Source organism: Mytilus edulis, chromosome 2 (assembly GCF_963676685.1).
Source record: "Mytilus edulis chromosome 2, xbMytEdul2.2, whole genome shotgun sequence".
In the NCBI taxonomy this organism is placed as follows: Eukaryota; Metazoa; Mollusca; class Bivalvia; order Mytilida; family Mytilidae; genus Mytilus; species Mytilus edulis.
This window is the reverse complement of record NC_092345.1, coordinates 79,923,955-79,946,446: the sequence shown is the minus strand read 5'-3', so window position 1 is coordinate 79,946,446 and position 22,492 is coordinate 79,923,955. Positions and strand designations below refer to the sequence as shown.

Here is a 22,492-nt window from a genome sequence, read left to right as displayed (position 1 = left end):
AATGACTAAATCAGTTAAAATCTTTCACATTAACTAATTGAATCAAGTGAAATAGACACTTAAGTGTTTAAAAAGTGGTCAAAATCTTTCGTCAGATGAAACTGAAATTTGAGGCCAAAATGAGTCCTTACCGGACCTATTCCTTTAAAAATCTAAATACACAGTTAGATTCGGCATATCAAAAATTCTGAAGAATTCAATTTTTGATGAAATCAAACAATATTTAATTTTGGACCCTTTGGACCTCATGTGAACCAATTTAAAAACGGGTACCAAATTTCAAAAACTTAATACACTGTAAGATTCAGCATAGTTAAAAACCCCAAGAATTCAAGAATAAAACCTCATTGAAATTGGTCAAGAAATAAGCAATCTATAATACTAAAATAATGAGGTCCAATTTGTCAGCCGTCATCACGTAAAAACGACAAATCAAAGAATTCAACTTTATATATATATAACTAATATAGTACAAAGGTGTAGATTAAAAATTACACCACTCCAGGCCCTTTTGTTTTCCACGTAATTAATATTGCCAATAATTAAGAAGTGTCGGGTCGAGGTCGATTACCTTATCTGTACGTTCCGCATCTGACAGGCGCACCACCAAACGGTGTATTCAGGATTTATATACTATATACACGGGTCATAATCACAGGGTTGATACTATTAAATTGTCAAATTGTTACCTATTGTAGTATTTTAATCAGTAAGACTTTCTAAGATAACAATACGAATACTAAAAATCTGGACTAAAAATAAGGGGTATAGGTCAGGGCTTCCAAAACGGTCATATATTCCGGACATTTGTGTAATGTCGGGTAAAAGTCCGGCTGGGCAAAGCATGAAACGGTCATATACATTTTAGTTTTCACTGCTTTTTCGGTCATTTGAACATATTTCACGATCTTTTAAACCTAACCTTTTGCCTTTAACATCCACAAATTTCCGGTCATAAAAGTGACATGATGATTAATTACTATCAAAACAACCCCTACTTCAATACTTTCTAATTTTAATCAAGGCTAATTAGTTGTTGGACAGGTGATATCTACCTGTTCAGGTGACAGGTAAATTATGTTCAGTATCGGACATCGTATAAATTGATCGGTCTATTCACAATTTTTTTTCTTACATTTCAGCCGTTTGTAGCTCATTGATTTAGTCCAAAAGATTAAAATTATAACAAACTAGTTTGTCTACATGATTTGATGAAAAATTTTAAAAGGTTTTAATGAAAAATCGTCAGAACTAATTTTGAATGAACTCGAACACGTGTGCGTATGTGCAAAGGTGGGAAATTTAATTATGCATCCTTTATTTTTTCAAAATGCTAAAATTATCATTGATACCTGTATCTAAACGTTCATTTTAAGTATTTTGTTGAAGAAATAACGTGGAAAGAGCTTCTTCACTCAGTCATGCTTTGTAACGTACACGGATTTTACGTATCCGTTTATGGTCCATGTTTTACCTTTGTCAAGTCAACATCCGGTTTTAGAAAAACGTGATTTTAAAAACGAAAAGTTTTTGACATGTCTTTTTGCACAAATAAAGAGACTATGGTAGATATGAGCAGGCTGATGTGCACATTTTGAATGATTCACTGCCAATTTAACAGTTTACATCCAAAAATCAAATTCATATCCAAGTAAAGTTTTAAATCGTTTTTTAATCTAATGTCATTATCATTGGAATGGCCATCTGATTACCATAATTGCCTTTTGTGACTAAGGGATTAAAATCGGGATCAGATATAAAATGTTCGGCTGGCTCAAATTTTTTTTGGAAGCCTTGGTATAGGTACAGTTTTCAATTTGTTAGCGGGCATGACATAAAACAGCGAATCAAAGAAATCAACTTTATTTATAACTAATATAGGACAATGCTGTTGATTCAAAAATACTCCATTCCAGGACCTTTTGTTTTCCAAATAATTAATATTACCAATAATTGATAAGTTCCAGTTCGACGGGTTCAAACAGATAGATTTGAAAGCAAAGAAAACTGTGTATCTTATAATCGGCATAACTTTATCAGATCACAATACTAATACTAAAATAAGGCTTGCGCATAGTTATATACTTTAATTCAGTCGCAGACCCGCGATATCACGGGTGTGTTCTAGTTTATACAAAGGATTAGAAAAGTATTGTTTTTGGCCCTTTTTTGGCCCCTAATTCCTAAACAGTTGGGCCACAACCCCCAAAATCAATCCAAACCTTTCTTTATTGAAATGGGACCTTGTGGTACAATTTCAGAAAGATCCATACACTTACACACCAGTTATTGTCTCTAAAACTAAAAAAATAATTATTTTGACCCCTTTTGGACCCCTCGTTCCTAAACTGTTGGGACCAAAACCCTCAAAATCAATCCCAACCTTCCTTTAGTGGATATAAACCTTATGTTAAAATCTTTTTGATTTCTATTCACTTATACTAAAGTTATTATCTGGAAACCATCCATCTTCGGACGATGACAACGTGATACCAATATACGACCAAAACAAAAATTTGAAAAGCTTAGATTGAATGGTTCATGAGTAAATGTAACAACGTGAATGGAAATGCCATTTTACAATCTTTCAAGAACCATAACTCCTGACGGTAAAAGTCAAAATCGTCAGTATTGAACTTGACTTCATTTTGTCATCAGTAACAACATATTAAAATTTGGGAAGCTTTGGTAGAACAGTTCATGAGTAAATGCACGGACAACATTTGATTGCCGCCCGCCGACCGACCGACCGGCCGTCCGCCGTACATCCCCAAATCAATAACCGACATTTTTGTCACAAAAATCAGGTTAAAAATAGAAATACTGACTTAAATTTAAGAAAATCAGTGAACATGTATAAAAATATGACTTTTTTCTTGAGTTTAATTTCTTGTGTACATTCGGATATTATTGTTATGTATCATTGTTGTGGCGATTGTTCTTTCTACAAATATATTGCTTTCTAAATTGTCACTGAAAAAGTTACTGAATTATGTTCAATTGTCTTATTACATGTATCTTACATTTGACTTTTTTCAATCTTCATCTGCGCCGCTGGTGAAAGAACTCAAATCTGGAAGTCCATTTAATAACTTGTCACTGTTTGCGCAGTATAGCTATCCTCTTACTACCAATTGGATCTGAATATATGAATATAATTGAGCATGTAAAGGCAGTGTTCTCCCCAGGCCCTTAAAGGACCAGGGGCCCGCGATGTATAATTTTCTACCGCGGTGGTATCGTTCTTGCCGCGATGTATAATTTTTCTCCGTGGTGCTAAAGTTTTTGGTAAAAAAATCGTAAATCGGTAAAGTTTGAGACGACTTGTTTAACTTTCCGTGAGGTTTAAAATTTTACATGAAAATTGACCAGTTCTAACCAGTTTAATCCAGATCTGACAGGTAGATTGTTTACACCACGTGATCGATTTACCTTTTGAGGTTAACCTTGATGATTGGATTTAATCGATGTACATGATTTTTTTGTGTTTTAATTAATTAAGAGATCATAATTTTAATAACAGACTTGTGAGGGACAAGCAGACATTTATTAATGAACTCTATTACGCCAGTCTTGAGTCAAAATAATTTGCCTGTTGGAAATTAATTGTGAAGTTACTTCCCCTGATTTTGCTTATCACAAATAAATGCTCCTCAAATATAATTTGTCATTGAAAATAAAAATAAATCACAAATTGAATGCAAAATTATATTAGAATGTTACATTGAGGATAAAAACTTTCTTAGAACATACCAACAAAAATGTTTTGAAAATTATTTTTGAGAATCATACTTTCATTGATGCACAGACATAATATATTAAATTAGTAGATTTTTCCATTATTGATATGTATGTAATATAATCCAAAACAGGACTATAGCTAAGTATGAACTAGTGGATAGATATATTTATATAAGTACTCTTCATGTCTGGAACAAAGTATTAACTATAAAAATAATTTGTTGTTGTATGAAAGAATCAGGTCTAAAACTATGGAAAATAGTTTTTAATCTACTGAAGGTTCTGTATCAAAATTTAATCTTGTTCAAAGTTAATTGTTATGGTTAAATCTAACATGGGGAATGTGTAGTGTAACTACAAGTATCAGGACAAAATGGCTTGATCAAAATATAAGAAGTGACTTTAGTTTAAAGACTAATTGTGCTTTCTTTTATTTATTCTTCAAAGATATTAAAGTATACAAACTGTTTATTGATTTACTTTTTCTACCAATAATTTTCTGACCCTAAGTCCATACAACACAGTACCACAGTTAACAAAACAAAGGCAAAAAGGTAATGACAAAAACTAACAAGAAAAAAATAAGCGACGCAACGTGACACAAAATATTGTAAAATTCATTTCGTCACGCGTTACCCTGGTGCTATCCAAAAATCCTGGGGAGAACACTGGTAAAGGTTTCATTTTTTTTATGTGGAAAATAGCAGTACATTGTTCTTCAAATAATAATTCATTTAAATACAAGATTTAATTTACATTGGCTGCAAACTAGTTGATCAACAAAAATGACAAAAAAAGATGAACACCAAGTCAAAGTACTGAGCATCGGATGACCACAAGTTCTTGTAGATGGTAACAAACACTTGTGACAGAAAAAAATCACACCTCTATACCTGAAACTGAAAGTGAGGTTAAGGTACAAAGAAATATTTTTTCTGAGACAAGTTTGTGATGAATAATTAACAGAGAATTCATCCTCACAGTAATAACATTGTAGTTATACAAATCAGTATACACTGGTTTGTTATTATATATTATATTAATATTTGTATATATAAAAGTTACATGCATATATAATTTTTATCCATGTGTATATTCTTCTAATAATAGTGCAGTGCCAGTGCATGGTGGACACTCTTCTGTAGTATTTCGATTTTTCTAATAGATTGGGTTTGAATAGGCATTCATATTTTCCCACATACCATTCTTGAAATATTCTTCTGCAGTCGATTACACAAGTTTACAGTATTCTTGACTTGTTATTGATATTGATATATATATTTCTTACGACAAAACATTTTCATATAATTTACCTTTGTTCTTTGAATATAAATATTAATTGATGAAATTAATATATATCATAATCAAGCCAAAAGGAATGTTATTTTGAGTTAGGTTATCATTCAAAAACGCAAGTTATGTGGGTAGAAATGTCTGTGGCAAGAGCCAACAACACACAGGTATGGCCTCACGGGCATCCGATGAAAAAATAACAAGTGAAACTGCGAGCTACTGCTCACTGATGATACCCCCGCCGCAAGTGGATAATATTAATAGTGTAAAAATATGCAAGTGTTCGGTAAACAGGAAGTTGTCAAGTGATGAATCTGAAAACGCATCACACGGTATAGCTGACTTATATAAATCCTGAAACCAAATTTCAGAAATCCTTGTATTGTAGTTCCTGAGAAAAATGTGACGAAAATTTTCAACTTGGCTATCATGTGTTAAATCATACAAGTGTTCGGTAAACAGGAAGTTGTCAAGTGATCAATCTGAAAACGCATCACACGGTATAACTGACTTAGATAAACCCTGAAACCAAATTTCAGAAATCCTTGTATTGTAGTTCCTGAGAAAAATGCGACGAAAAATATTCATGGGACGGACGGACTGACTGACGGAAGGACAGACAGAGGTAAAACAGTATACCCCCCCCCCCTTTTTTAAAGCGGGGGTATAATAAAAAGTATAATGAAAAATAGATATTATGTAATTATACCTAGACAAGGATTTGCTATCCGGTTGATCTAATGGTTGACAATTTTGTTATATACAAATGTGATTTGGTTAAAACTGTCTCTATCCTTATTTTTTGTATGCTTCACACCAATCTGAAAAGATACAAGAAATTATTATAAATATAGATTTTATGAATGAATCATATAGTAATATTTAAGGTTACAGTTTAAAATAAATAGGAATCATCTCATAATTATTCCTGGAAAAGGAAAAAAACAATTGGACGTATATTATATATTTCATCATCATGTTTTTTTTTAATTCAAAATTGATATGATTGTTTTTTTGCTATTCTGTTAGGTCCCTTTTTGTCATAAAAGCACCTCAAGTATTTATACAACCTCTAGATCTGCTTTCAATTTTGTTTCCAGGATTTCAAATGAATGAAAATCCAGAAAAGCACTTTGTTGGTACATAATTTGTGCTTTTTTCATATTCCTGCAATCTAATTAAAATCAAATCCTTGAATTTTCTTAATGACATGTCGCGCATATCAGAACGGAGGCAATTCAAGGAGCGATATATTAGAATGGAATATAAGGATTTAATTTTAATTAGATTGCATATTCTGGTTCAACGTTTTCTAAACTGATAAAAAATTTCTTAGAATCTGTTTTTTTTTTTTTTAAAGTTTTATATGGTCAGTAACCAATAATAAAATAATTTTAAGTTGATAAATGCCTAACACTACAGTTAAGGACGAACTTAGGTGATCTAATGGAACATAAAATAAATCAAGGATTCAAAATTGATACTATAAGCTGGAAGGGTATTAGTTAAGGATCAAAATAAGCTAGAAATATTGATATGTCATGGAGCTCCTTTTTAGAGATATTCAATTTATGAAATATGGCGGGAAAAGTCTGACTCAAACTTTTACCTTACTGTAGAAAGACTTGTATAGTCTGCGGTTTTATTCTCTAAAATTGGACCTTCCAGACTGGATGCAGACTATAGAGTACAATAAGCAAGAAATAAGAAAAAAATTCAATTTCCCTGGCAAGGTGGTTTGTTTACATTCCGCCATCTTTGTTATAGATATTGTAGAGGGCGCTCTTAACATTTTTCAAACTAATAATTTTAACTCATCCATGTTAATAACTTATTTCTAATCAATATTAAATTAATACTGATAAATATAAAAACTAAACCTTTCATTACAAATTTCTTGTTTCTTTTCAATGCATTGGTTGAATTAAACTGGTATCTGCTTGATTGAAACGATACAAACATAGTGAAAAAGACAACCGTAAACCAGCTTAGAATTTGTTTACTACAAAACATAATCGGTTATTGTTCGTTCTGTTTTGGTGTTTCATACTGACTAATATGGTTTGTATTAGCTTAAGACACTTCAAACATTAATGTGATAGATATATTACAGACTGTTTTACAAAAGGATGGAACTGTTTTATTTTCAAAGTCGTATTATAGTGATATCTGTTAGGCCAAACAAAAATATATGTCTGTTTCCTGCTGCCAAGGCAAAAAAATCAGGGTCGGTAGGTCAGGATTTTTTTTTGTTTTGCACTTCCTGTCAGACTTGCAGATGGTTAAATGTCATGTTTGGTTAGGGTTCTGTACCCTAAAATCATTTAACTCTTTAAAGAAGCTTTAATTGAATAATCCTCCCAGTGTCGACATTTTTTAAACCTTAATTGTATCACATTTGTGCTGGGAGCAGCCATTTTGATTGTTTGGGTATAGTGAAATACGGATCTAGATCGGACCGGAAACGATTTTTTTCCGGAATTGAATCAAAAGATCTAGGGTAGGGGGCTTTGAGTCAGGGTCGGTTTGGAAACAGGAAACAGACATATATTTTTTTTTGGCCTTATGTACGGTTTTCGACTCTAACCGGTTAATTTCTTTTACACATGCTTTTTAAATTTCCTGTTTAAAAATACACAAGTTTCTAAATTGTTTTTAAGTGAATTAAACCTATTTTAACAATCATGAAACGGTTTAGAATCATTAACAGCAGTTTCATCTTCTGTTAGATGATGGAAAACAGTTTCTTCCGATAAAATACAGCAAACGACCGCACAGGATTTGAAATTACCGTAGTTTAATTTAGACTTTTTCTAACAGTTACAAAAAAAAATTTTACCTAAAATTTCGTGGTGAGAAAGGGGAGCCTTTCTAATGTATATTTGCATAGGTATTATTGGGTCTTAAATCAAAAGAAAGAAAATCAAGAATCATCTTAAATTTTGTCAAATGACATTTTATGAGCATTAAAGTCTTATGTTGAAAGATAAATATGTGTTATGGGGCAAAATATTTTACCTTGTATCGTATGGAAAAACTCCAAGGAGTCCAAACATTTGACACATATTATAAAATTGAGTCACCTAAGTACATCCTTAACTTTAAATTGAACATTGCATATATTTCAGCACTATGAATTGGAGATACTGGATCAAGATATTAGTTCAATTACTGAACAAAGGCAGATAACTCCATTTTTTAATATGACTTTAATAATGAGTGCAAACTATTTATTTGTTTACATTTTACATTTATCCTAAGATGGTACTCAAAATAGAATCTTGAAATGCTTCTGATTAGATGATACAGGAATGAAATTACTTTTAATTAAATGTAACCACTTTAGGTTTAAATAAATGGAGAATATCTATGGACAACTTATCCACTGCTTGTAAAAACATACACTTGTACATGTATAAAGCATTATGTACAAAAGCAGGATTCGTGTATTTTTAAGGCAGTTTTGGAATTTAAGCATAAGGTATACAAGTTTCATAACATTTGGTTGTTGAAAACTAGGTTAGAGAACAGAACCGAAAAATTCAGCAATTTGTATGCTTAAAAACGGCATGACTCATGAACGGTAATAGTGATAACAAATTTTTCTGGGAAAAAAAAACAATGAATGATCATGAATTGTTTTGTGTCTTTATAAATTTTCAATAAATTAGTTAAATTAGTGTTTTTATTGCAAAAGTACAATAAAAATTCTTTAGAAAGATTCAAAAACATAAAAATCATGTATGCTGCAAATCATGTACAATGTACATGTACAGTAAGCTGCCCAATGGTAGCTCTAAGATCCTTGCAATAATTTTTTTCTATTTACACAACATATAGCGACAGATTTTTCCTATTTCAAAACGTTCTAAATTGCCACCAAGTTTCAGTTTGCACCATCTGGAACGAGAAGAAGTGAAAAGACAGCTGGAGATACATAACATTTCCAATAGATCTCCAGACTTACAAAATGCAAGCACCAGCAAAGAAAGAGAGAACAGTGAATATAATAGTTTAGGGAGATTCCGAGAATCACTAAGCCCTGAGGAATTCTAATCCTGTACCTAAATTTATATACTTTAGGTTTAATTGTTTAGGTGCAATTGTGTGACATTACTGAGAAAAACTACAGTACCAACAATAAATGACTAAGTAAAAACAAGATATCACAAAGAGACCAGTTGAGTCAAACTAAATATTGACCTTTGAATCAGAATTTCACAAGGACCTAAGAGCTATGTAAGTACAATATACTAAAAGACATTTCAGTATATTCGCCCAACTAAGAACTGGCTATACAGAACTCAACTACTACAAGAACAGAGTAGGCCAAACCAACGCCATAGAGTCGTGCAACTGTGGAGCACCTGAAATGCCTCACCATTTCCTTCTGGAGTGTCCCTGCTATGAGAACGAACGAGCAGATATGTTACACCAAATATATCCAAAGAGGTAGGGGTCAGAAACCTGAATTTAGCTACTATGCTAACGAGACTGGACTGCAAGAACACAGAAGAGACAAAAGCCAAACTACAAACAGTGGCACATTACATATATGGGCTGGTTAAGATTTGGAATTGAGGAACAGCAGTATTAAATCTGCCTGTTCTGTCAATGCTGTTCCTCAATCCCAATCTTGACCAGCCCATACCAACTAAAAGCACAGAGATGAAAATATGTTGAGAAAAAACGCACCAGAAAGGAAAACTGCACATTGGAACACTTCGTGCCAACAGGCCTTAAGATTGAGGAGTATGACTGACATCTCAGCCATAGGCAAAGGGCACAAAAGTAATGTTTTCCTGGGAATAGGATTTGTTTTAATTAACCAGTTACCCAGATTCAGATTTGACGTTTTCTATGTCAATGAGGGAGCTTTTATAATTGAAAAGATACCCTCAACAGACGTCAATTATGATTATCTAGACTACCAGCAGTGGAAAAAATATGGCTGTTTACATTTAAAATTTCATGACATTAAATAAATTTTGATCAAATTCATGTCTTTGAATGTCATCATTTCCTTGCATCATTGCTTTGTGGTTGGCATTCATCAATATTGCCTAATAAGGTTGTCATTGTGTGAACATTACCTAGCAAATATTTTTTTGTTTTGACGCCATTTACAGCGTGATTCCGAATAATTTGTTTCGAGAGTATATTTCAACTTCCGGGAATGTGGGTTAACTCGGCCCGGAGAAAAGTCGGACCGAGTTTATGAAGACAACTCGGGCTGTCAATGATTATATTGAGTCAACTCGGGCCGACTTACCGCTTTTAACAACAACCCAGACAAAGGTTTGGACAAAATAAATGATTACAAATTATCAAATGTTTTATTTTACATGACAATATCATTTGCACCGGTTGCTAAATCTCATAAACATCATTGAATATTAATAATTAAAAAAAAAATGAATGTGAATTCAAATTGTTACTTATCTTCATCAATTCATTGTAAAAAAAATTAATGGAAGCAGACACATATAATACATCTGCAATATATGTCTCTGGTTGTATCAACAAAAGAGTCTAGATAGAGTTTGTTATATTAATTTATTAGTTATTACTAAACCTTAATTATTTTATTTTCTTAAATAAAAAGTTATTTACTTACCATTGCAAGTTCCGCATAACTTTAAAATAGACAAAAGAAAAAAATACTATAAACATTGTACAAAAATTGTCATTGTTTCTTAACTGGTTTGTAACCTTTTTCCTACATTGATCAAAATCTATGAATACATTTACCTCCCATTAGTGATTCTTACGGATCATACGAAGTAAAAACTCTCAAAAATATGCATTCCCCAATATTGGCATGATACTTATAATGTTTTAAAGCGGTAGAATAACTTTCAACAAAAATAATAATTCAATATCAATTATTACCGCAACTGAAAATTTGACCGGCACTTTACAGCCAGTGTACTGATCCAGTTGCTGATATAAAATTGCATTTCGATTTAAAAACAAAATTAAAGGAATTCCGTTTAAACATATTTTGAAAAATGTGAACCCTTCCGTGCGTTTTAAGAAAGATCAAACTATCATTGTACCCAGCCCGAACTCTATAACTATCAGAGTCGCATGATCTAACTTATTTATCAATTTCAGAAACAAACAATATAACCTTTTTTGTTAATGATTTAGTATTTTGTAAATTAATGGTCCCTGCATGTACACTGAATTGTGCAGATGATTATACTCTGGTAAAATCTGGTAAATGTCTACACACTAACTTCAGACAGGGAAATTTCAAGAAAGTTATGTTGGATAAGAACAGTTTTTACACATGCAATTTTTTTATTTTTATGGTCTATATATATCTTTATCAGGAGAGTGATTCTTTTATGTGTCACTATTTATTTGAAATCAAATCTTATTTACATATTTTAGCTAGGACATATGAAAAGTCTTCGTATAAGTAGTCCCAGATTTTGTAAGAAAATTATCATGTCATTTTCAGTTATTGCCCTTTGACTACTAAGGTATTATAGCAGTGATAAAATTGCGAAAAGTATGATAAATGAGGCTCGCTCGATAAATAATCAAATTGATGTCTCTTAAAACCAACCGTATTGAAACTATAGCCTTGAGGACATTTCACCCTGTTGAAAAGAGCATATATATATATATATATATTAATTAAGTAATATAATATTGACGGTTATCATATGGAGGCTAATCCTACTGAACAGAGCATATAGTAAGTACATAGTAAGTAATATTGACGGCTATCATCTGATGGCTCATCCTACTGAACAGAGCATAGTAAAAAATGAACATTGAATATTGAGGCTGATATAAAGAGCAGCATTATATTTGATTTTTTTTTTGTATTTATCAATTTGTTTTATGGTATGAGTTCACAAATTGTAATGTATAGTTGAATTATTTTTATTTTTTTTCCAATAGAAACAAACTTTATCTCCACCCAATTCTATATTTTTGTATAATTCTTCTATGCCCCTGCTTTAAACTCAAATCGTTGCTTCTTACAATAATTTTCCCGCTTTTCTACATCAGTAAGAAGACAGGAAAAGAAAAAGCAAATGTCTTAGTTCTAGAAGACTGATATCAGAAGGTAGAGGTAAAAAAACGGAGTCACAGTACAATATAGATATCCCACAAGGACCGATCTGGTCAAAATGCATGCTCGAGGAAATCCGAGTTCTATATTTTAGTTATAATACTCCTGGAAAGTCGTTGGGAATAAATTATTTCAGAAATTATGTTTGGCATATGTTAACCTTTAAATGGCTCAAATGAAATAGTTTTAATTTGCGCAAATGAAACTATGTTTTGATGTACAAATGAAATTCTGTTTTACCCAAATGCTTTAATATCGGGGTGGCTATGAATTACAAAAAAATAATATTAATGGAAAATGAGGAAATGTATCAATCAAACAATAGTTTCATTGCTGTTTTTTTTTTAACTTGACTGGAAGGTCTTCAAATGTTAACAACGAAATGTAGAGAGTTTGCATCTTAGAGGTAACTAAAAACGTTCCCTATAGCGTGAACTCCAATGTTCAGTAATTTAATCCATAAAATTGAGAATGAAACTGACTTGGGACAGGCGCAAAATTGCGGTGGGGTTAAACATATTTTTTGAGATCTCAACTCTCCCCCTATACCTCTAGCCAATGTAGAAAAACAAACGCACAACAATACGCACAGTAAAATTCAGTTTAAGAGAAGTCCGAGTCCGATGTCAGAATAGGAAACAAAAGAAAATAAACAAAATGACAATAATACATTAATAACAACAGAGTACTAGCAGTTACTGACATACCAGCTCCAGACCTCAATTAAACTGATTGAAAGATTATGTCTTCCTTATATGAATATCAGGCACAAAAAAGCATACATCAGTTATTTAAAAAAATTTATTGAAAAACGTTTAAAATTTAAAAAAAATATTGAAAAACTTTTAAAATTTAAGTTTTTGACGAATAAACTATCGGGCATCATGTGTTATATATATATAGTTTTGATTTTACACCGTCAACTCCTTCACAAAAAAGTTGCCAGTGCTAACTTTTGAACTTGCACAGAATATATATATATACGTCGCGTGGGTTGTATTTACTGATACATGCTCAGGATACATGAATTGAGGGGAAAAAAACTTTAACTTATAGAATGCAAAAGAAAACAGAACAAACAATAATAAACAGACTACAAAAGATTAAATTGATCTACCACTATATAATCATATTAACAATGTTGTGGACATTTAAGAGGAAATGAGTAACGTTAAAGCAACGTTTATTTCATTGTTGTCAGCAGATTTATTGTAGGACTACACGTGCTTTGATATCATTTGAAAACGCATGAATAGGCAAGTTGACGGTAAAATAAAGAGATTTCCCGAAATTAACTTTATTTCGCCTGGATTAAAGATTTCCGGACAGAAGTTAGATAGCTATTAATTATTCTAGTTAAACGCGATTAGTATAACGCTTTCTTCTAATAAAATGGTACATTCCCCTATAAAATTATTAACTACAATATCAATGCTACTTGATTGACAGATTCTTTTACTAAATATGTACAGATTTAAAAGAATTTTACATGAGAAACGTTCTTTGGTGTTCTATTTGTTTAAATGATGACTTTCGTCCCATTTTTAGCATACGTTTCAACTGTAAGGTAGACTTGGATCATTAGAAAAATCGTGTACACAATATAAAAGTGTCAGCATCAAGACAAAATGAGGTCACTTTGGTCTACTTTTCTTCCTTAATTGTTTTGGGAAATGAGTAAACAAAAAAAAGTTATCATATTTATAGAACTTTAAGTTTTTACTTTGATTTACAACCATGCACTTGGTCGATACTACTGGTCAATCCCATAATTCTTAAGTAGTGAATATCTCCCCATAAGTCCATAATTTGCCAAGAGTAAATGTCTCGCCACTATAGGACTACTGTTGGTTCCCATCATCCGTCAGTAGTAAATATCTCGCCTCTTGATTATACTCGTGTAAGTTCCCTTCATATGCCAAAAGTACATTTCGATTAAATTCTGCTTATACTTTGAGATTTATACTGCAATATATATTTATTGTCAGTGTCCCTTTGTACACATATATATATAAATAAACATCTTCTTCATATATGTGTTTTTGTTACATAAGGTATGTTCTTGTCTGAATAAATGGTAGCCTGGAATCCTGGCTCACTGCACGACAGTCGATGAAGTATTATATTAGGTCAGGATTCGAGGCTAGTCAAATTGTTGTTACCCGTAGGCAAATATGGTGATTTTAGCTTTTTCAATTTTGACTGGTACTATAGATATATACATAAGACATACAGATCTCAGAGTGTGCTAACATCTGTTTTGTATGATTCATTGTGTAACTTCATTTTTATTATAATATTGAATGTGCATGGTATGTTACATGAACTTGTCCGAGTATAACACTTGGATGACGTTTGATCACGTCAAAGTAAGACGTACGAACATATCTGATGGAGAGTCTTCTCGTTGTCAATTATGCAACATCTTCTTCTTTTTATATAACATCGCCAGGAGTTTTAGTTTTTACTGTGTTTTTTTTTTATAAAACATGATACGTCTATATAAAATTAACACTGCAATAACATAACAGGTATGTCAACTTCTGTATGCAATGTACTTGAATACTTCGTATAATAGTTTGAGATCTGTTTTCTTCTTCTTTTGTTTGACATAAAGAGAGAAGAGAAATACTTACTTTTTATGCTTTATTTTCTTTACAGAATTTGGATGATTTTGAGTTTTTTTCCACATAGTTACGGTCACTGCATTAATAAATATGGTAGCTTTAGAGTTTAGGGAAACACAAAATGTCATTGACTAGAAACAGTCATCCAACTGAACAATGCAAATTTCAAAACTATGCAATATTTTACATCAAAATATATTATTAATCTGATAAATAGCTTTTGAAATACGGTATTCCCAATGATTTGCGTGTTATACCTAGTTTTATTGTCATCTACCCGTCAATTATTGTATGCGAAATGTCAATCAATCTCCACTGAGAGAATACACATCACCAGCAACCTTTACAGGTGTGATTATAGTACCTGTTGATGACAATTAACTAATTAGATTTTATATCATTAATGAGATTAGAACGAAATTGACATTTGATGATGTCCCATTGGAACAGGTGATGAAAAGGTATTGATCAATCAAGTATAATTTCCCAACAATGAGGAACACGTGTAAAAGTTAGAAATATAATAATTCAAATGTCACCATATGCCAAAGCATTCTTACTGATGCGTATATCTATATCCATTATATGTTTCCACACTGAAATACTCTGGACATTGCAGAGCTAAAACTATTTTACAATGAAATAACGAAAATCGATTACATTTCGCCAACATAATAAAAACTATATTTGAATTGCCCTTACTAAAAATTTAGAGCAAAAAATTCTGGCTAAATGGTATCTAGAAAAGCCATCGTGGATCCTCTATAACATAACATGATCGAACGAATGACCAAATAATAATTCCTGTCCTCCTTTTACATACTTTATTAAACACATCCGTTCCTTACATGCATGAAATATTTGCCACTGGAATGTGTTTTTTTTTTTCGATTATGAAAAAAGTAAAGAACTGAAACTTAAGGCGAGATCTGAAATTGATAAAAGCATTAACAGCAAACATGCGTTGCTTTAAAGATTATTGTGATTTTTTTTAAACTTATACCGGCACTCTTGAAACATCAAGTATTACGCGGTCTCTCATATGAATATGACTATTTTTCTTACAAGGAACAATACTATATAAGTATTATATTTCCACGTTGTTGTGAAGCAACTGATTATTGCTGATAGGAGCTGACAATCCTTCACAAACAAGCCAATAACTGCATGGAACAATGTCGTAGTTACTTAAGACAACAGGTTTTAATAAACGGCATATACAAGTATATTGCACTGTTACGAACAAACATAACCCCTGTTCTTTGCTTTCAAAACAAGGTGCTTTCATTTTTTTTTACTATTCAGGAATCGTGGATTAGCTGATCATCTCGTGTAGACGGACTGAGCTGAAAAAGGGAGGGTTTACAACCCCACAAATTACAAGTAATAACGGAGAATGAAAACTAAAAGTTGACAGGTGAAACAATTCTGCTGATGCATCGTAGCGATGACTGAAGCTCATTTACTACACATATTGAAATAAATATACTATAGCATAAGAGACCCATGCTGGTGTTCTAGGATATGTCAAGTGCCAATCTATATGCAACCTGTCAAGACCATATAATTTCCACACGTGCGCTGCATATGCCGGCACCATAATTAACGTGAAAATGCGATCTTTCACAGTCTTGGAACATTTTATAATAAGTGCTGTATATACGACCTTTTCGCATACACCTTTAAAAAAATCACGATATACTTGTTGTCATAAATAAACGTAGTTTAAGCCAGGACAAACAGAGACATCCAAATGCATGTGATCTTTGATAAAAAAAAAAAAAAAAAAAAGATATGGAACACATATTGAAATTAGCAAAAAAAAAATACTATAGTGGTTTAAAAATTATTGTTTTTACTAAAAGAATTATTTTTCTACTCTTCAAAAGAGTTACTTTCTATCGTTCCAAATAGTTACCTTAAAACGGTGCCAGAGTTACCTTTCAGTTGTTCCAACGGGATACTCTTCTATTGTTCCAACGAGATACTCTTCTATTGTTTAAACGAGATACTCTTCTATTGTTCCAACCAGATACTCTTCTATTGTCCCAACGAGATACTCTTCTATTGTTCCAACGAGATACTCTTCTATTGTCCCAACGAGATACTCTTCTATTGTTCCAACGAGATACTGTGCTATTGTTCCAACGAGATACTCTTCTATAACCAACGGGATACCATTCTATTGTTCCAACGGGATACTCTTCTATTGTTCCAACGAGATGCTCTTCTATTGTCCCAACGAGATACTCTTCTATTGTTCCAACGAGACACTCTGCTATTGTTCCAACGAGATACTCTTCTATTGTTCCAACGAGATACTCTTCTATTGTCCCAACGAGATACTCTTCTATTGTTCCAACGAGATACTCTTCTATTGTCCCAACGAGATACTCTTCTATTGTTCCAACGAGATACTCTTCTATTGTTCCAACGAGATACTCTGCTATTGTTCCAACGAAATACTCTTCTATAACCAACGGGATACCATTCTATTGTTCCAACGAGATACTCTTCTATTGTTCCAACGAGATACTCTTCTATTGTCCCAACGAGATACTCTTCTATTGTTCCAACGAGACACTCTGCTATTGTTCCAACGAGATACTCTTCTATTGTCCCAACGAGATACTCTTCTATTGTTCCAACGAGATACTCTTCTATTGTCCCAACGAGATACTCTTCTATTGTTCCAACGAGATACTCGTCTATTGTTCCAACGAGATACTGTGCTATTGTTCCAACGAGATACTCTTCTATAACCAACGGGATACCATTCTATTGTTCCAACGGGATACTCTTCTATTGTTCCAACGAGATGCTCTTCTATATATATATTGTTCCAACGAGATACTCTTCTATTGTTCCAACGAGATACTCTGCTATTGTTCCAACGAGATACTCTTCTATTGTTCCAACGATATACTCTTCTATTGTTCCAACGAGATACTCTTCTATTGTTCCAACGAGATACTCTTCTATTGTCCCAACGAGATACTCTTCTATTGTTCCAACAAGATACTCTTCTATTGTTCCAACGAGATACTCTGCTATTGTTCCAACGAAATACTCTTCTATAACCAACGGGATACCATTCTATTGTTCCAACGAGATACTCTTCTATTGTTCCAACGAGATACTCTTCTATTGTCCCAACGAGATACTCTTCTATTGTTCCAACGAGATACTCTGCTATTGTTCCAACGAAATACTCTTCTATAACCAACGGGATACCATTTTATTGTTCCAACGAGATGCTCTTCTATTGTTCCAACGAGATACTCTTCTATTGTCCCAACGAGATACTCTTCTATTGTTCCAACGAGACACTCTGCTATTGTTCCAACGAGATACTCTTCTATTGTCCCAACGAGATACTCTTCTATTGTTCCAACGAGATACTCTTCTATTGTCCCAACGAGATACTCTTCTATTGTTCCAACGAGATACTCGTCTATTGTTCCAACGAGATACTGTGCTATTGTTCCAACGAGATACTCTTCTATAACCAACGGGATACCATTCTATTGTTCCAACGGGATACTCTTCTATTGTTCCAACGAGATGCTCTTCTATTGTTCCAACGAGATACTCTTCTATTGTTCCAACGAGATACTCTGCTATTGTTCCAACGAGATACTCTTCTATTGTTCCAACGATATACTCTTCTATTGTTCCAACGAGATACTCTTCTATTGTTCCAACGAGATACTCTGCTATTGTTCCAACGAGATACTCTTCTATAACCAACGAGATACTCTTCTATTGTTCCAACGGGATACCATTCTATTGTTCCAACGAGATACTCTTCTATTGTTCCAACGAGATACTCTTCTATTGTTCCAACGGGATACCATTCTATTGTTCCAACGAGATACTCTTCTATTGTTCCAACGAGATACTCTTCTATTGTTCCAACGAGATACTCTGCTATTGTTCCAACGAGATACTCTTCTATAATCAACGGGATACCATTCTATTGTTCCAACGAGATACTCTTCTATTGTTCCAACGAGATACTCTTCTATTGTTCCAACGGGATACTCTTCTATTGTTCCAACGAGATACTCTTCTATTGTTCCAACGGGATACTCTTCTATTGTCCCAACGAGATACTCTTCTATTGTTCCAACGAGATACTCTTCTATTGTTCTATTCAAAGTAAGACCACCAATTTCCCGGTATCAAATCATCTTTAAAAAAACGTCAATGTATTGCCATATGACCTTTTACATTGAAGGGTTAAACTTGCATGAAGTCGTTTTCAGACCGTTAAACAGAAAATAAAAGAATATGAAGTAAACGTGCACATGACCTTATATCACACAAAGTCAATGCATAGAAAAAATACAAATGCTTAATGGCCAAAGTTTTTTTTCCTGTTCTTCATCTTGATAGTTGATGGAGGGTCTTCAACAATAAAAGAATCATTAATACCGTAAAACAAGGTCAAGATGGTCCTTAGTGTCGACTTAAGCAGTACTAGTACTTAAAGTATAATACTGCACTGTCACTATATTTAAATCTAGTCATAAAAAATCACTAAAGTCTGAATTAAGCACAATACAAGACAAGAACAGACAGACATAATGATTATGAGAATTTAGTTTTTTGCTTTATCCTATGGTCTACTTTTAATGTTGTCCCTGTAAAACCTAAAAGTCTTAAATTACAATGAATCTATGTTTTTGCTTGGAGACAAGAATATTGTTGAAAGAAATAGCTAAACATTAATTGCATTTCAATGTAAGAAAGAGTCTGGGAAACGCTGAGAATGCACGATTTTGCGTTATTTTTCTCAGGGCTTCTGGGGACCTTCAGCGGCCCCCAGACCCTCTCCAAAATTTGTTATGCCTCAATATTAAAAGAGGCTGGTTACGGCCCTGGATACTCTGCTATTGTTCCAACGAGATACTCTTCTATAACCAACGGGATACCATTCTATTGTTCCAACGGGATACTCTTCTATTGTTCCAACGAGATACTCTGCTATTGTCCCAACGAGATACTCTTCTATTGTCCCAACGAGATACTCTTCTATTGTCCCAACGAGATACTCTGCTATTGTCCCAACGAGATACTCTTCTATTGTCCCAACGAGATACTCTGCTATTGTTCCAACGAGATACTCTGCTATTGTTCCAACGAGATACTCTTCTATTGTCCCAACGAGATACTCTTCTATTGTCCCAACGAGATACTCTTCTATTGTCCCAACGAGATACTCTGCTATTGTCCCAACGAGATACTCTTCTATAACCAACGAGATACTCTTCTATTGTTCCAACGAGATACTCTGCTATTGTTCCAACGAGATACTCTTCTATTGTTCCAACGAGATCTTCTTCTATAACCAACGGGATTCCATTCTTTTGTTCCAGCGAGATACTCTTCTATTGTTCCAACGAGATACTCTGCTATTGTTCCAACGAGATACTCTTCTATAACCAACGAGATACTCTTCTATTGTTCCAACGAGATACTCTGCTATTGTTCCAACGAGATACTCTTCTATTTTTCCAACGAGATCTTCTTCTATAACCAACGGGATACCATTTTATTGTTCCAACGAGATACTCTTCTATTGTTCCAACGAGATACTCTGCTATTGTTCCAACGAGATACTCTTCTATAACCAACGGGATTCCATTCTATTGTTCCAGCGAGATACTCTTCTATTGTTCCAACGAGATACTCTGCTATTGTTCCAACGAGATACTCTTCTATAACCAACGGGATACCATTCTATTGTTCCAACGAGATACTCTTCTATTGTTCCAACGAGACACTCTGCTATTGTTCCAACGAGATACTCTTCTATAACCAACGAGATACTCTTCTATTGTTCCAACGAGATACTCTGCTATTGTTCCAACGAGATACTCTTCTATTGTTCCAACGAGATCTTCTTCTATAACCAACGGGATACCATTTTATTGTTCCAACGAGATACTCTTCTATTGTTCCAACGAGATACTCTGCTATTTTTCCAACGAGATACTCTTCTATAACCAACGGGATTCCATTCTATTGTTCCAGCGAGATACTCTTCTATTGTTCCAACGAGATACTCTGCTATTGTTCCAACGAGATACTCTTCTATAACCAACGGGATACCATTCTATTGTTCCAACGAGATACTCTTCTATTGTTCCAACGAGACACTCTGCTATTGTTCCAACGAGATACTCTGCTATTGTTCCAACGAGATACTCTTCTATAACCAACGGGATACCATTCTATTGTTTCAACGAGATACTCTGCTATTGTTCCAACGAGACACTCTGCTATTGTTCCAACGAGATACTCTTCTATTGTTCCAACGAGATACTCTTCTATAACCAACGGGATACCATTCTATTGTTTCAACGAGATACTCTGCTATTGTTCCAACGAGATACTCTTCTATTGTCCCAACGAGATACTCTTCTATTGTCCCAACGAGACACTCTGCTATTGTTCCAACGAGATACTCTGCTATTGTTCCAACGAGATACTCTTCTATAACCAACGGGATACCATTCTATTGTTTCAACGAGATACTCTGCTATTGTTCCAACGAGATACTCTTCTATTGTCCCAACGAGATACTCTTCTATTGTCCCAACGAGATACTCTTCTATTGTCCCAACGAGATACTCTGCTATTGTCCCAACGAGATACTCTTCTATAACCAACGAGATACTCTTCTATTGTTCCAACGAGATACTCTGCTATTGTTCCAACGAGATACTCTTCTATTGTTCCAACGAGATCTTCTTCTATAACCAACGGGATTCCATTCTTTTGTTCCAGCGAGATACTCTTCTATTGTTCCAACGAGATACTCTGCTATTGTTCCAACGAGATACTCTTCTATAACCAACGAGATACTCTTCTATTGTTCCAACGAGATACTCTGCTATTGTTCCAACGAGATACTCTTCTATTTTTCCAACGAGATCTTCTTCTATAACCAACGGGATACCATTTTATTGTTCCAACGAGATACTCTTCTATTGTTCCAACGAGATACTCTGCTATTGTTCCAACGAGATACTCTTCTATAACCAACGGGATTCCATTCTATTGTTCCAGCGAGATACTCTTCTATTGTTCCAACGAGATACTCTGCTATTGTTCCAACGAGATACTCTTCTATAACCAACGGGATACCATTCTATTGTTCCAACGAGATACTCTTCTATTGTTCCAACGAGACACTCTGCTATTGTTCCAACGAGATACTCTTCTATAACCAACGGGATACCATTCTATTGTTTCAACGAGATACTCTTCTATTGTTCCAACGAGACACTCTGCTATTGTTCCAACGAGATACTCTGCTATTGTTCCAACGAGATACTCTTCTATAACCAACGGGATACCATTCTATTGTTCCAACGAGATACTCTTCTTTTGTTCCAACGAGATACTCTTCTATTGTTTCAACGGGATACTCTGCTATTGTTCCAACGAGATACTCTTCTATAACCAACGGGATACCATTCTATTGTTTCAACGGGATACTCTGCTATTGTTCCAACGAGATACTCTTCTATAACCAACGGGATACCATTCTATTGTTCCAACGGGATACTCTTCTATTGTTCCAACGAGATACTCTTCTATTGTTCCAACGAGATACTCTGCTATTGTTCCAACGAGATACTCTTCTATAACCAACGGGATACCATTCTATTGTTCCAACGAGATACTCTTCTATTGTTCCAACAAGACACTCTGCTATTGTTCCAAC

General features: G+C 33.7%; 1 protein-coding gene across 4 annotated transcripts in view; it reads right to left on the bottom strand.

Annotated features, from left to right (window-relative positions):
• The window catches only part of LOC139513082 (uncharacterized), a 68,562-nt gene extending 58,368 nt beyond the window's left edge, over positions 1-10,194 (bottom strand). For all 4 annotated transcript variants that reach the window (XM_071301238.1, XM_071301239.1, XM_071301241.1 and 1 more), the window contains exons 1-3: positions 10,128-10,194; positions 5,744-5,855; positions 3,024-3,140 (exon numbers count right to left, since the gene is read on the bottom strand). The gene's annotated coding sequence lies outside the window, so the exon portion shown is untranslated. The remainder of the gene's footprint in view (positions 1-3,023; positions 3,141-5,743; positions 5,856-10,127) is intronic.
• Between the last annotated feature and the right edge of the window lie 12,298 nt (positions 10,195-22,492).